The sequence below is a fragment of the Simochromis diagramma genome, unplaced genomic scaffold (assembly GCF_900408965.1).
Source record: "Simochromis diagramma unplaced genomic scaffold, fSimDia1.1 OVJJ01000293.1, whole genome shotgun sequence".
In the NCBI taxonomy this organism is placed as follows: domain Eukaryota; kingdom Metazoa; phylum Chordata; class Actinopteri; order Cichliformes; family Cichlidae; genus Simochromis; species Simochromis diagramma.
Window position 1 is genome coordinate 6,066,453 of NW_024386801.1, and position 17,474 is coordinate 6,083,926.

General features: G+C 39.7%; 1 protein-coding gene across 1 annotated transcript in view; it reads left to right on the forward strand.

Moving 5' to 3' along the window:
- Positions 1-17,474, forward strand: part of LOC120729607 (zinc finger protein 469) — a 200,499-nt gene that overhangs the window by 142,103 nt on the left and 40,922 nt on the right.

Genomic DNA, 17,474 nt, shown 5'->3' on the forward strand with positions numbered 1-17,474 from the left:
CACTGGAACTATAATGATATGCAGTTTTATTTAGTCATTTTATGTGCTGGTTACTTTGCATGGAATGATTTAAGAGAGAAAGCTTTCTTTTTTCATATATTATTTTCAGTTTTTAGCACACTTTGGTTAGATGGTTACATTTAGGCAAAAAAAAAAAAAAAGTAGCTGGGTAGGTTTAGGAAAAGATCATGGTTTGGGTTAAAATGCATCCTAAAATACACACTGCCTGCCTGGCAGAAAGTTGTGGGAGCAAACTTCTCCCGTTTGCTTTGCAGGGTTGGTTTATGTGTTCAGCCCATGTCCATTTGAGTTTCAATCACAAATATGTGTATTTGTCTTCCAGATGCTTAGATTATGAATGATACAAATACTCCTAAAGTGAACAAATACAGAAAAATGTGTCTTTAACTAAAGTGTGCTGTTATGGAAACATTTTCAGGTATGCAGGCACCTCAGCCTTTAGGCCTGAGGCACTGACATATCAGCTGTACCCTGCAACCCAGGACTTTCTCAGAACTTTAGCAAAGAACCAAAAGCGTGGGTGTGGAGATAATAATCCCCTGACAACTGCCCTGATTTTAGCTGTTTCCAGACACGTAACTTAATGAACCAAATTCCTGCCTAATGCCTCATCATTACAATTCCTGCAGTATAGCTTTTTTGTTGTTGTGTTGTTTGTTTGAAAAAGTACAGCCCTCACCCAGTTTACTGGAGTAAGATATACCATGGGATCCAGATTGTATATGTCACCTCACCTGACTGGTAAGCAAATATGCTGAGATGATAAAAAGAGGGCTGGCAAGGATGCTAACGGTGTAAATACAGAGGGAAAGGAAAGGACACACACACACACACACATATTTATATATATATATATATATAGAGAGAGATACACACACATTTACACAGAACAGATTCAACATCACGTGTTATCACACTGACAGGCACATGTCCATACGTCAGAGTATGACCCCGTGTGGGAAAAATTCTTCACCACATTTGACAGGCTCAAAATTCACATGAAAAAAATCTCCCTTACTGAGCACTTTTTATTTACATTTTTAAAAATGCTTCTACATGTGTAAGGTTTCTTCTTAGTACTGTGGTCACACTTGGAGTATGATTACCAAGCAGAAACACAGCATGAGAGGAAAAATCAACAAATGTTAAATCCTGGACGTCACTTTCTCTTTGGAGTTATCAAAGACACACGATGATCCACAAGAACACTTTGTTCTCCTCTTATGCTCCATTTCAAAAAATGATGCAGAAGACTGGGACCGAAAAAGGGCACAGAGTGGAATGACATTGGTGTCCTCGAGGATTAATATGACTCGCATTTCCTTCCATGTTTATATGAGTACATGTGTAACTGTGTGGGTGTGTGGATTTGTGGTTGCACGTTTGTGGCTGCATCTGTGTGTCTCAATAGTAAAAGTCTTTAACTCCTTGTGGTTGCAGCTCTGTGGTGTCATAGAATGGATGAAGACACAAACACCAACAGATGACTCAGAACACCTTGAGGTGATTCCCAATGGCAGGGAATCGAATGTGTCAAGAAAACCACACAGCTGTACATTCTCAGACTCTGAGAGTGGGATGTAGATTAACCGAGTGGAATACTTGAATCTGTAGACGGGGGCTGTGCGCTTGTCTGATTACTTTTGTGTGTTTATCTGTGTCTGCGCATGGATATGGGTCACCCAACTCATACTGCCTCAATGTGTGTGGGAAGGAAGACTCATTTTGGCTACACTTTTAAAAGTCCGTGTAAATATTTTCTGGATAGCCTCCACGGTTTAGCACTTTAAGGCTGCTTAAGTGGCTCTGTTTACTACATGCCTTTATGACTGATTGTGCTACATGTGAAGATCCACAGTATACTGTACGTCACTTGATATTTACTTCCCAGTCTGTACATGGGGCATGTGCTGTGCTTCATGGTAGCACTGCCATGGATATGTGGGTATGTAAAGGTGATCTGATTGACAGAATACAGTTTGAATCTCCAAAAGTTGATTCTGTTCATCTGGACGTGGCGTTTTGTAGGAGAAGTACTATTTCTTTTTATACTATTACTACTATTTCTTTTATTATACTATCAAAATACTATTTGAACACACTCACAAAGACAGCAGTGTTATGTAGCTCCCCTTCCACAGATCTAGCTGCCTGGAAACCCTTCTGCAACTCCTCAGTGGTTAAAACCTCCGTTTGGGGTTCTCAAAGTTTTGGTGATTTCTTCATTTAAGATTGCACTGGGCCAAAAATGCATTGCTTACACCTGTACAGTGTTCTGTCTCTTTTACTGTAAGATATGCATGTGTGCCTGATTTCTGTGTTTGGCATTCGGTGTGACAGCTAAAGAGCTGATGTGATGGGTTAGATAAGGGAGCAAAATAGGCAGTGTCATCACAGGCTGAGTGGGATTTTTTTATGTGTGCTGTCACTGCTTGGTATCAATTTGTCTCCTAAAGTGAATGTCAAACATGGTCGGCGGTTGCTGAATACATGCTGTAAATTTAGGAATTACACCACAGTTGCATGTGATTTTGTCTGGTATTCTAATGAGAGTTAGTATCTCCCACAGCTTAAGGCAGCTTTAGAGCAACAAGGTCCACAGTGGCCACAAAATAACTTAAAAATACAAAAAGAAAAAGAAAAAAGAAAAAGAAATACTGCCTCCCAAAAAGAAGAAAGAAAAAGGGTCACATGAATTTATGGACAAATTAGCACAAGTTAAAGGTAAAATCCTTCGAACTTTACCTTTAACAATGCACTTTGGCATGATTTGTTAAATGGACTGGTACTGATGCAGTGCTTTTGCTTTTCTAGTTTTAATGAGCACTCAAAGCACTCAAATCATAAACGCATTTACCTGTAATACTCATGCACATTTAACGTTTAACTGTCCAAGGACAGTGAAACGGGCAGGCCTTGCTCAGGGATTGAACTGATGTTCAGATCAGTAGATGATCTATTTCACCTCCTGAGCCACAGTGATATGGGCCCCATTGTCTCTCTATTAAAATATTTCTAACTTGATGGGAATTATCTGTCACAAGATGACGATGGTCCATCCATAGGACACAAGGGGTCACTGATGGAAATAAGAGTTTGACACAGGAAATCCGAATTAAAAGGACTGATAGACGTATTGTATGTATTGAATTCAAAAGCTAATGTTATTTTTAAAATATACTGGCTGATGGTAAGAGGAGGCTAAAATAAGTTCTGAAGTCTGGAGCTGATTAATGGATATTTAGTAGAGGTATTTGAAGAGACCAGTTCTTTGTCTTAATAGAGGATAAGATAGAATAGCTTAGCATTTTAGCATTGGAAATTTCATTTCTAAGATACTAAAATGGAAATGATATTTCTAAAAACACAACTGCACAAGCTTTCTTGATGTACTGCTCAAAACTTTGTATCAGACCAAAAGAGAAAAAGCAGATAGGGATGGGCTGGGGGACCGACTAAGCGGTGATGTGCTGAGGGAGGAAAAAGGAGCAGGATGCCACCATCTGTTAGCCACATGCACGCCCCACAGCAGTAACATAAATCTCAACCACACTCAGCAATGCAAAGCTACATTCTGCCAGGCTAAACTTGCGCTCGCTAGCTGCATCAAGAGAAGTGTGCAACTCAGGCGTCATATAGATCGAGGATGTATATTCATTATATTGTAATAAAAGTTAAGCCGAAACACCATGGGTGGACTAAGACACTAAATTGGTCTGGAACAAGGTTTAGAAACATACTGGAAACCCTATCTCCAGTTGGGAACTAAAATATTGATGGGATGCTGTAAACCTGCTCAACGAGTTGCCAGCTTTGTAGAGAATTAAGTAAGACTTAGTAGAGCAGTTGCACATTCTTTTTGAATATGCTACTGCTGTAGTGGACCCATAAATTACAGCTCCTAACTATTGGCTAGAAATTCGTAGGAAAAATACTGTGGCTAAGAAATGGTTGATTTAAAAGTTGTTTATAAAGGAAACGTTCTTCTGTTCTTCTCGTGTGGTCCCTTGGCCCTCCACTACACTAGGAATAGTAGATGTGCAAATACACAGGGCACTCTCACACAAACACACAGTTACAGGTCACCGGGGTTAATGGCAAGCCCAAGCAGGGCAATGTGTGGATGAGTTGGGCGTTACTTTGTATTTCAAATGAGCTGGAACTCACAAAGTTGATTCTTCCCACCATCCTCGTTTATGACAGTGTGTCCTCTACTACAGTGGCAGTTTCATCTTCAGTGACACAGTTAGATCTCTGCATCAGCCATATAGCAGTCTACATGTGTTGGTGTATGAAATTTGAAAGAGGTTGGAGGCTGATGTCTTAGTTAGAGGTGAAATAGCTAGGGTAAAAAATGGAAATAGTAGGTAAAAACACTTCACATCTGTCTACTAGTTTCTATTTTTTGATAATTGGTAGTTGTTTTTTTTCTAAATCACTTTTTAACCAGCAAGGAAAACCGATGGGTTTTTGTTTTGGGATTTCCCAGAGAAAACCTGCTAAACACTAGGACAACATATAAGCTGTACACAGAAAGTCTGAACACGGGAACAAATTTGCAGCTAAGGCTAGAGTAAAAAGTAAAAGGAGTAAAAAACTCTTCTCTGTTATTCCACTCTCATGTCTTCTACCTCATCAATTTTACTTTAAGATAATAGGGGCCAAATAATGTGCCCATAGTGTGTCTATAACTATAAAGATCTCTTGTCTTGTCTCAAATGACATTTAAGTAGTACAATCACATGTCACTCAAATGAAGTTTATGGAAAAAATGGTTTCTAATTTTAAGTGGAATTTTATTCTATAAAAAATCTCATACACGTGTGTGTATTTAAGGTTTTGTACTATATTAAATTAACTATATGAAGCGAAAGAAACCTGCTCTTAAAAACAAATAATTTCCATCTTTCGCATAGAGACACATTCTTTTGGCTTTTTTGGTCTGATTTCATGGAACTTTAGATCGATTGAAATCATCACTGGTGAAGAAATGATATAATAACATAGTGGCCAGAGATGAGTCACCACTAATTTCACGTTCCCTTTCAAACCCACTGTTCAATTGTACTGTTCAAGAGCTGCGGGCGAGCTGAGCCCAGCCAATATGAGGGCCCAGTCCTGACATCACACTCATGCAGTGTGACAGATGGATGGGGGAGAACGCTCCAGAAAAAACATTTAAAAAACAGCAGCAGAAGCAGAAGTTTGACTCTTCTTATATCATTCGCTGAGCTGTGATCAGCAGAATCGGTAAGAAGGTGGCATCTTGTCAAGAGGTCTTGCTTACTAGGCAGTAACACAGTGACACGCTACAGTTTCTTTAGGATAAGGAAACCATAACATAATCACAGTCCTACAGAGCATCATTGCTGTATGTCCTTCATCTGTCCTTCATCAGCATGCGTCTTCTATTAGGCTACAGAAGCCACAGCCAAAGTGGCAGCTTGCCTTATGCAATGTCATTCAGAAAATAATTGAAAACTATGGGGAACGCTGCTCAGGGACTGTTGGTCTGATGTATTGTTCCAGTAACTTGGGGAGACTGTTGATTAATTTCCAGTATTCCAACTACATTAACAAAATAGCCAGCTGATGAAAGCATAGCCATGCAAAGCTGCTCACCATTCAGCTGGCTATGCTCCAGCAGCAAAGTCAGTCAGCTGCCCGGTGGCCAATTAATCCATGTTTTAGCTCTTTGCTGCTTACTTTAATCATCTTTTCTAGATGTTGCACAAAAGTTATAAATAGAATTCTTTATAAATTGTGGAGAGATAAATGGTTTTCTTTGGCATCAGGATGGGCTGATGTAGCCCATCACATGCTCAGTCAGTTGATGCAGGACAGTGACAGCTGTGACTTCCTGAATCTCAACTACTGACTCTGTTGCCAAGCCAGACTAATGGCATCTGGAGCAGTGTGCTTCCAAAGCAGTGTGACGCTGATAACATTAGGTTCTTTTTAAACCAAGAGTCATTAGGTGTATTATGTTTAAAACGCTGTTTGAAGTTGTATGGAGCATCGTTAAACATGTACTGTCCAACCAGTTTAATCTGCTCCAGAGTCCCTGCCTAGTAGCATCGGATTGCTACTGAGGGATTTCTTTGTTATTTAACATCACTTGGTGACATAAAAAAAGATAAATAGAGTGTGTAAATGCAAAAGTGTGTAAATCTAAAATTAAACTAACCACGGGAGAATGAAAGGAACAACACAAAGCAAACTTTTCTCTCTGCCATATCAAATAAGCTGTTCATTAGGCATTTCAAGAAATGATCAAAAGAAAGTTAATGAAAGACATACAAATGTCATGGTAGAACTGGCTATCCCGTGTGTCTGTCTCACAAAACGCATAAAACTTGTTCATCTTCCTTCACTCTGTCTTTTTTTTTGCTCTTCTACTTCTTCCTTTCATCTTCAGCCAGACGCTTTTGGACATGTAAGATGTAAAAAAAAAATGCAGGAAGGAGAAGAAGAAAGAAAGGACAGTTCTAAAGGAATATGGCTCGTATTAATCTGGAAATATTGCTTTACCTCATCTGAACTAAATTACCGGTCTGAACTCGCTGTCCTCACAGAGTAGGCAGATTTCCACCGGCAGCCCAGATGGGCAAGGAGTGGTCGACAGATCTGTCACCATGACCACAGTGAGCACATGAACCCCTGGTCTGTCAAGCTCTGTTGCTGTCCTTTTATACAGCGGATCAAAAGTGTTTCTTTGTTATTGTTGGGCTTGGATTTTATACTCAGGGGCAGCATCTCTGGAGGAGAATCCAGAAGTTTTTAGACTCTTTCTCTCTCTTTCTTTGTCCTGTTTCCTGCTATCTTTGTGGCTTTGTGAATGTGTATTCTTAAGAAACCAAAATTCCTATAAGTAAGGACATGAAGGTCCTGAGACATGACCTATTATTCTAAAACTATTAAAGACACAATGAAAGTATGGTGTTGTTCAAGCTTACCAAGGCTTGTGGTTTCTACTGGTAAGGAACAATGCCAGGTTGGAATGACCAGCAGCCTCTCTCACTGCCATTATGAGGGATATAAAGCTGTGTTTTGACACACTAGGAGTGAGTACTAGGCCATTAGCCTGCTCTTACCCATAACCGAACATAAATTGGAGCTAGAGAGGACCCTTGGAAGGGTGACGGTCAAGTGATACCTGTATGACACATCAAAGACCAGTGGCAGTCAAGCAGCACTTGTTCCTACAATTGCACTGTGGTAAGAGAGCACTCTGTTTTTAGTGGAATGGTTTAGAATTGTGAAAAGGGGCTGAAATGATGCCCTCAAATGACAGATATTGTTGCATCACTCCACTGTTCTCACCTGTGTAAGAATACTCAAGAGAGACTTTCCTTTCATGTGTACCTGTCCAACAGACGGGGCAGCAAAGGAGGAAAATCGACCTGTTTTTGCTCCTACACCGACTCCAGTTTTCACTGTTAAAAATTTTTTTACAAGACAGAAGTATGCTGTGATTTATCTCCAACGATAATTTTTCATGAAAGAAATCATAAATTACCTTGCAGATGCCCCAGACAGCAGTTTCTGATAGAAACCAGCAGGAATGTTGCTGTCTGTGTGTGACATGCAAAAAAGGTGCTTCTAGCGTTTTGGTTACAGCTGCACAAACACAATGAGCATGATGGGGCGGCTTAATGAACAACTGATGCAGCGGATCAATTATAAAAGTGAATAATATCATTGAAATGGATAATAGAACTGTAATACTTATATTAATTATTACTGAAGTTATTATTACGTCGGTTATTAGGTCTAGGTCTATGTTTCGTATTAAAAAAAAATATGAATATAGCAAATTACATTTGTTATTATTAACGTCTTCATCAAGAGTCATTAGCTCTGATTCCAACGGTGATGATAATATTTTCCCACATAAAACATGTTTTACACTACATGCATAGCCAGAGTTAAACAGAATCAAATTACAAGTGTTTGAAAGCTGTAAAGATTCTCATTATTCATTATGTTTTCTATGATCTCCAGATGTGATATGGAAATAGGAGTGTTGTTGTAGATCTGTTGAGGACGGAATGTTTGGACAGGTTTTTGACACAATCTTCAAAATACTAAAGTTGAAATGTGATTTCAGACAGAAAGCAGGGCTTGCATGACGCATGAGAATTATTGCTTAGTGTGGTAAAACTGTTTTCAAAATCCAAATACATGTTAGGGGTACAGGAAGAGGCTCCAGCGAAAAAAGCCAGCTTTCACAGTTCATAGACGCAGTAACCATTTATGGACGTGGTTCATTCAGAGGGACCAGATCAAAACATCGATTCATGCCTTTTAGTACAAGACTTTCACAATTATGATACATATCAGTTAATAGAACAGATGAATGGAGGAGTGGTATAGAAGCTAGGTTGTGACTGTCTGAAGCACCGCATTTGATGTGAGCTGACCAGAACATGGACAGTAGGACTATGAAACCCATCTGACAAGTTCTGTCCTCAGATGAAGTTGATAAATTTATTCGTCTCTTTGTTGAGAGGTCCCTCCACTCATCTTAGTGAAAAAATCAACGCCATGTCATTGCAGTTTGATGTGTCAAAATATATCATAGCTCAAATTTACCATTGCTGCTGTTTGTCAGCTGATCTGAGAGCTTTATTTTTATTTTTTCTCATCAAATTTGCTCCTGCCACACAGAGAACAAAGACTTTTGCACACCCCTTCTTCATCCAAGTTATTGGTTCCAATCAGTAGCTCCTATGTTTGTATATTTACCTGGTTTGCCTACAGGTGACCTCTGACCTCAGGAAACACAACTCCGTGGGAGAGAGAAATGTTCCGGTGACAGGCCCACTCGTGGGCGGCAGAGCGGTTTTATACTCAGACTGGCATTATCTGCATCTCCTGCTCTGCTCAAAAGGACAGGGCCACTAAATATACCCTGTAAGGCCTTCCCAGGCTCCTCTGGGCTGGGGAGATGCAGCCACCGCTTGGGCCGAAGGCCAATGACATGGCTGCCGACCTCCACTGAAAGTATTTTTAAGGTCAATTACAGGGTACAGTGCCTTTAGATGGCCGACTGGTGCTGAGGAGGCCTCATATTAAAGGTTTATGTGGAGAAGGACCAGAGAACTTTGCCTTTGCTCACCCCAGCTCCCATTGTTACCACACACCCACTGAGACAGTGCACCCAGAAAGATTCCTATGGTGATATATGTCATATATGCAAGTGTTTTGAGTATGTTTATGTGAGTGTTTTCTCTTGCAAAGTGTTTCAAAGACAGATCGTTATTAAGTATATATTATGATGAGTCTGTCAGTGGCTCATCATTCTGGAATGTGTTTTTACTGATAATGTAGTTTTGTAAAAATGATTATTTATGCATCTGTCAGTGTTATCTGGAAATTGTTGTAAATCCCGTTGTCATTTAAGGTTATGTTGTGGTTATTGGAATTTTAACTGAAAAGAAGAAACTCTAGCCTTCTAAACTGTAAGCACTTTTCTTGCATTGAAAGCTTCCTCCATGCTAGTGTTCCTAGGTAAATGTAAAAGTAATTTTTTTAAGTCTGTATTGGCAGCAACAGTCACATGTCCAAATAGCCACTAATTAAGTTATTCCACAAAGTGAAAAAAAACTTTCTGGATTAACTGAACGCTTCAGTCAAACAAAACAGAGTTTTGTTTCTCTCTTAATGGCCAGTATAAAAAAAGGATGAACTATTAAAACAACCATCAGTATTTAAGTATTGTTTTAACTCAGACTTGCAGCTTTTCTTTATGACCAGAGTACTGATTATGACATCTTATAGTGGCAATTAAAAAATCATTTGAGACAACCTTTATAATGCACATTGACAGATACAAACAGATAAACAGAGCTTGGTCCTCATTAGGCTTATCTTAATATTCCCTCACACATACACTCACACAAGCCCCATTCTCTTTACATAGGCCACACACGCAGACCGCCACAGCTGACCGACACTTGATATAAATGAGCATCCAGCAAGATGCATTTGGTTTTTTTCATGATTCATTCCAACACGACTACACTATGCCATAAATACAGGCCTGTCAAAATGTGTTCTACCCCACAGAGAGGGGAGTGGTGTGAGGTACAGTAGACACCATTCACTCTGTGTTTGGAAGGGGCAGAAAGTTGGAGTTGGTGGCTTTGGTCTCCCTGAAGAGTAAGGTATTGATGGGACAAAAGTGAGGAGAAGGATTGAAAGGCCCATTTGTGAGGGTCAGTCATCTCTGTGTTTGCTATGCTGTGGCTCTGGTGCAATTCAATGGACTCTCTATCCACCCGACCTATTTCAATCCCAACTCCTAAGTCAAAAAATAAATAAATAAAGACACTGCAACTCAAAAAGGTCACACTTATATTCATTTTATCCTAAAACATAATCACTTAATCATTTTAAATCAGTTGCCCTTCAATTAAGTTCAATAAATTCTTTCTAGAAAGTCCAAGTATAGTTTATGTCTTTGTGAACATGATCATAAAATTGTTTGGGTTTTGTTCTGAAATTTAAAAAAACAAAAACTGCTTTAATTACAATTAATAAAAGACCTTTTCAAATTAAAAAAAAAAAAGCAGTTATGTTTTTGTGCGGAACTGGACTGTAGTTCACGTGCGGTCACAGTCCCACAGTTATGCTTATAGATTTATGAAATGCAATCAAGGCGGGTCAGCCCACTGTTTTACTGGTCTTATCGTAAACATACCATGGGCTGTGTGAGAAGTGCTGAAATTGTCACAGCATACCACCATATCGGTTTAAATTGCCACAGCAGTCAAGGCTATAAGAGCCTGAATAAACACTATTCCATTCCAAGCTGGGGTGTACGGATACACAGATTTTTAATTTGGGGGGAAATGGTGCTTTAACGGAGTCGTTCTTATTATTAGCAATCGTCTGGATTTGAATTACCCATATAAAACAGAAAAGTAAATCAGTGTATTGTATAGGTTGTGTAATCCTTACCATTTCTTACAGTGCTGTGCAGAGACTTCAGTCACATTTCAAATCTGAATATTTTGCTTTTATTGAAACATCTGCAAAAAATACATGAAAATACAGTATATAAGGCAAAACAGAGTTTGCACAATTCTAACATACTTGAAAGTCAGTATTTGGTAGGACCACCTTTATTCTTCCACACAGCCTGAAGACTCTCGGGCAAGTTTTATTGCTTCTTCTTTTGATGTCGGCAGCCTTTTTTCAGTTCTCTGTCAAGATGATCCCATACTGCTTCAATAATGTTGAAGTCTGGGCTCTGAGGAGGCCAATCCATGATTGAGAGTGTTCAATTATGTGTTTTTCTATCCAGGTTTGTTTTTACTGAACTGGTAGTGTGTTTGGGATCATTGTTGTGATAGAAAATAAAGCTATCACCAGTCAGATGTTTTCCAGATGGTACTAAATGGTAGATCAATCAAGAAAAACAGATATTTTTGCATTCATAAATTCACTTTTTTACAAAACCTCCAATACTACTGGCTGAAATGAACCATGACAAAGCCTCCACTCTGTTTTACAGACAGATACATAAATACATACATTTCATGTTGTACCTCTCTCCTGAACTCCTCTGTGCATATTGACAGTGATATAAACTACAAATGTAAAATTTGGATTCATTATCCTTGTAAAATCTGTTGCCATTGATTTTCATTTTTTGTGTAATTTGGCATACAGCCACTCAGCCTTTTGTCTCTGTTTCCCTTCCTGAAGAATGGCTTCTTTACAGTCACTCTTCCACTGAGACCATTTCTGACGAGGCTTCAATGAATAGTTGTTAGATCTGTTGAAGGGCCTGATCCTTTGTTGGATTTTTTCCTGTTTCTTAAGGACATGACTTTCAGATACATTCATCTTCTGTTGATAGTTTTAAGCCTACCACTTCTTCTTTGTCTTCTGCTTGGCCAGTTTCCTCATTTTTAAGGTCACATTGCACAGCATGCCAAGATATGCCAAGTTTTCTGCTAACAGCTCTTTGGGAATTACCTTGTTGGTGTGAAATACTATTTTATGCCTGTAAAACTATGTTTTCTTTGGCATTTTTCATAGATTAAGCGAAAGACATGGGAACTATTAACTATTTCTCAAGAGCACTTTAAAACAATTACCAGAAAGTCTGGCTTTTTGGAAACAAAATATCAAGAAATGAAGGGTGACACAAGGCTTTTGCACAGTACTGTACACAGAGTATTTTCCATCCATCCATCTTCTTCCGCTGAGTATTAAGCGGAAGAAGAAGCGGAGTATTTTCCATGTGGTACATAAATTGAAATTGTTTTAGTTAAAAATAAATATGATTATAACTTTCAGAATCTTCTGGTAACTAAGTTTTGAAGTAGATTTGAAATTATTCTGTGCTGCTTCTTTCAAGGACGTATTTGACTTAGAATTAAGTTCATATATAGTGATTATGTCTACCTTTGCTCTTTCAAGAACACACTTTCTTCAGCTTTCCCTCTTTTACCTGCGGTGCACCTCATGACGTTGTCTTCCTGGGAACATCATCACTCCTGATCGACATGATGGGGCGAGTACACATCGCCAAACTGCTAAGTCTACACTGGCTGGGGTGCCCCATGTTTGCCCTGGGGGAGAGCATCTGCTCTTGTCTGCTGGGCTCTCTCGGTCAGAAATGGCACACCATGGTGTGATGGACTCTACCGGTCACTGTTCATCGGCATTGTAGGTGTGAAATTCCCAGGAATCCCCAGTACGGCTGCTTCAGAGTCCAGTAGTTGAATCAGAGAGAGGATGGGAATGGATGTGTTAGACCTTTTGGTCAGACATCATCACCGTGTCTAACTTGAAACCCACAGTCTAATATTTCTGGGGCCCATTCTTGCCTCAGGACATAAACTTACAAAGGACTCATTGAACTAGTCTTGGGTTTGTAAAATATTTTCTTTCCTGGTTGTTAAGTTTTAATGTAATTGATTTTATAGGACATTTCAGGTGTCTGACAGGCAGTGACTCATGGAATATACTCACCACATGTAGTCAGCGCCTACACTCAGTGCCCTTAATTGACAGTTACAGGAGCGTTGTTGGTGGTGGTGATGGGGAGGCCTTTCATTGGGCCTCTGGGTGTGTCACCAACATGACCTGGAATAACCCAGTTACTTTAAAACCTTACTGCAACTGTGGCAAAATCGGGTTGCAGAAATAATTTGAAAACTTGGAACCAAAGCAGTGTTCTTGCTATTACTTCACTGAGATGCTGGAGTCCAGTGACGCTGTCTTAGCTTTTACAGTATACAAAGCACTCAAGGGTTCATCTCTTCTTTAGCTGTTAAGGTACTTCGATGTCAAGTTACCACATGTTAATTGAGTACACCAAAACAGTGACACACAGCCAGGGAGCAAGATCTCATTCAACATTAATCTTGCCATGGTTAAACCACTCTATCCTCTAAAAGGCTGAAAAGAAAAGCTACACTGTATATTTAGGGGAGGTGAATTTACACATTTTCCCCCAATCTATGTTTAGTTTTAGGGAACTATTTTTAGTAACTTTATTACAGTCAGTCAATAAATCTGTGCATGCAGAATTACTGCTAAACGGTCAAAAGTTTTATTAGTTTTTTGACCCAGGTGTTGCTCCAGTCAGGAAAGCTAGAATTTTTTGTGGTCACTGTTAAAAAACTCTAATAAGCATCAGCATTGTTTTCTCTGGGGTTTTTTTTTAGTGACACACAGAAAGAAGGACCATTTAGAGACCCCAGACGGTTGGCAGGAAGAGGATTTGTGTACTAGCGGAGAGTTTAAATTGAATTCCCCGTGTGGGCAGCTGGTGGTCTGATATGCACAGACTACAGGGCTAGGTTTGAGCAGGCTCCAGTCTTTTATATACATTCATCTTACAAAGCGGTTCTCATTGAAGTGACGTTCAATTTGGCATGGCTGTTGGTACCAGATTGGCTGATCTGAACATTTCAGGAATTGCTGATCTACTGGGATTTTCCTGCACAGACACCTCCAAAAATGCCTCGCTGATGTCAGTGGACAATGCCAAGCAGGGGCGTAATTTCCAGGGGGGTTATGACCCCCCCAATAATCAGACCCAGCCAATATAACCCCCCTCCCCCCCAATAAAATTATGAATTATCTTGCATAAATAGGCTGTTGATTTTCTTTACTCATTTCAGTTATTACCAGCAAAATAGTTGCATGTTTAATCATCTGGGAATTTACCCATATTTATTTATTTATTTACTTAGACAGAGATCTTGACCCCCCAATGTTCAGCACAAAGTTACGCCCATGATGCCAAGACTTCTATGAGCCAACAGGATGGAACAACAACTCAAATAATTACTTGTTAGAATCATTTTATGCAGAAAGCAGCTCTTAATACAATTACAAGTCTCTTAATACATGCTATAGAAGGACTACAGCAGCAGAAGACAACACCAAGTGCCACTCCTGTCAGCTGGGAACAGGAAACTGATGTAACAATAGTCAATTGAAAGCCTTCAGATCAGGCTTATCATTGTCTGATCTGACGAGTCTTGATTTTAACATTTTGCTGGTAGCATTGCAATTTGACCGTTTCAATAGTGTGGTGGATATTTTCTTTGCACTTTTTGGGCTCCTTAGTACCAATTGAGAATCATTTTAACTCCAGAGTCTAACTTAACATTGTTGGCGACCGTGTCCTTACTGTTTCCATCTTCTGATGGCTGCTTCCAGCAGGATAATGCACCATGTCACAAAGCTCAAATCATCTCAGTGAGTTCACTGTACTCACAGAGTTTCCACACTCACTCAATCCAAGAGAGCACCTTTGGGATGTAGTGGAACGCAAGATTCACATCATGGATGTGCAGCTGACAAATGTGCAGCAGCTACGTGATGCTATCATGTCAATATAGACCAAAATCTCTGAAGAAATGAGACAGTTCCAAAAGCAAAAGAGAGTCCAGCAAAGTATACCTAATAAACTGTCAGGTGAACATTATCATTCATTTAATTTACACAATCCTCTCTTCTTAAATTGGGTAAAAAGCAACAGAAATTATGTTGTTTATTTTTAGTCTAATGAGTTGTAGGCCATGTCTGACCTGTACTAGATTAATAAGTGATTTAAATCGGTGAGATGGGATTTACAATTTGCTGTACCAGTCATGAAAACAAAGGGCACAGAGGTTTGTCCGCTCTGAAACAAAAAAGAGGGAAGAATGTGAGAGTTGTTGTTACTGCTAAACTTTGCCGCACTGCACTGTACTGTATTTACACCACAGCTCTGTAGAGCCCCTAGTGGCTAGGTAGGATGTTGAGTGTATTCACGTTCCTAAATACCAATTTTAGATCAATCATATCTCTCTTTTTTTTTAAACTTTCTCCCTCTTTCTTTCTATTTCTATTTCTCTATATCTTTCATTTTATTGTATGGGTTTTTGCTTTTTTTGTTTTCTTTTGGCTGCAAAGTCTGATGGCAGCCTGTTGTGACACATCTAATTTTCCTTATCGCATGACCACTTTGTGCTATTTTTATCAATTTACCATCTTTAGGGTAATGACCATACCTGATTATATTGCAGACAGTAAACAAACAGCAGCTTTCAGATGTTGGATTAGTCTTTTCTTTATCACCAAAGCCTCCGATTAAAGACATAAAACACCACAGAAAGGCTGTCCATGTCACTGGTTTTGGAGGATTAGTGTTTCTTAGCAATGAAGTACACAGAAATGACTTTGTCTCTTCTTTCTCTGTCATTGCTCTACCAAACCATTTTCAGCTGTCTCAATCCCCAGTCTCGTGTCTGAGTTTTCACAGCCTACAATGAAGGCAGCCCATAACTTTAAGTACTGTTTTGTGGACCTGTGTAAATTTGACACCATTATGCCACTGAGAGGGTCTGTGTAGGTGTTAATGTTAGCATGGGAGATTGCCAGAGATCTGTATAATGCCTGCTTACCTCATCATGTGCTGCCAAAAGGTTCTCCTTTACTCTTACATTATGCTGACATTTTGGTCCTTCTGCTCTGCTCCAAGATCTCTGGCTGTCTTTTTTGTTGTTGTTGTTGCGGTATTCATATTTGTCCCAGCTGCTCTTTTGCTTATCCCTCTTCCTGTTCCTGTTCAAGGAGCTAGCACTGTATCTTAGAGCGCTGTCCTCTTATTTAAACTTAATGCCTTCTTTTTCTGCAAAGGTAAATCAAACTGAGGCCAACAGATTTGCCAGTAGTGGTGGATGTAGAGATGTCCTGTGATGATGTCTTTTTTTAAAATAATTTTTAACATCAAGGTTTAACTTTTATGCTATGATCTTGAAGTTGGCATGCAGCAGCTGAACTTCCACAGAAACCTAACTAGAAGCGATTTAAAGTATAATGTGTTTTTTTGTTTCTGAAGTCTCTATTACCAGTTGACTTGAACCTTAATTTTAACCTTAATTTGTTTTAGTGTACTTTTCTTTCACTTTACAGCCCCCTTTTTCTGCCACTGCCCAGTTTAAACTGGCAGACTTGGCAGAGCAAGGTTTGTGTGTGGTGGCACTGGGGGCAGGGTGCAGAGCTTGCCTGGGCTGACTGTACCCAGCCCCTCATAATTACGGACAGTAAACAGCTAGTGCTTTTAGGTCTGATTTTCCCTGTCTCATGGGGAGAGAGTTCACTTTGGCATGAGAAAAAAAGGCAAAGAGGATGAGAAAAGGGGAAAAGACATTCTGAAGGTGGACAAAAAACGTCATCCTTATTCTTGGTGATGAATATGGAAGCAGTTTGCAAAGAGTTATAAACACACAGACAGTCATTGTGCCCACCCCCAGAACTTAACACACACACACAGTCATAGTCCTTCCTGAGCAGCAGTCGTTTGATGTGATCTTATAGTAAGTCTTAATTAAAACTTCCAACACCCCCTGGTTAAGTATGTGTTTGGTCTTTTTCCTTCACTCCCTGAAACTGTCAAACTGATCACCTATTTTATGTCTCTCTCTGTGTCTGTGTTTTTCTTTCCGTCTGCCTGCCTGTCTATGTCCTTCCCCTGTCTCTTTCCACTATTTCTAAAGCGAAGCCCTTCTGTCCTACACCCAATACTTGGTCTAAATTTACTTTTGGTCTTCCTTCTTTTCTTTCTTCATTTTAATTTCCTAGACATTTAACGCAGTCACTGGCAAACTCTCACACTTTATCTCTCCCTATTGCATTTTGAGGTTTCACTGGCAGAAGTTGAACCGATTTTGCGACAATATATTTCATTCATAAGGTCCAAACTAAGCAAATAACTCTCTGTGTATTCAAATGATTTGCTGTATGACATCTCTGTTTCTCCATCTTCTTCCTCATTGCTCTTTTTCTCTGTCCGTGCACTGCACGGCACTAGCAGGCGGTGGGACTGGAGGTTTTCTTTGGCAGCCTGCTCCCCCTCTCTTGGCTGAGACAGGGCCTGTGCTACTGGCTGGGAGTGTGGAAGGGAAGCAGGGAGGTAGTGAAGGCAGAGGGGAGGG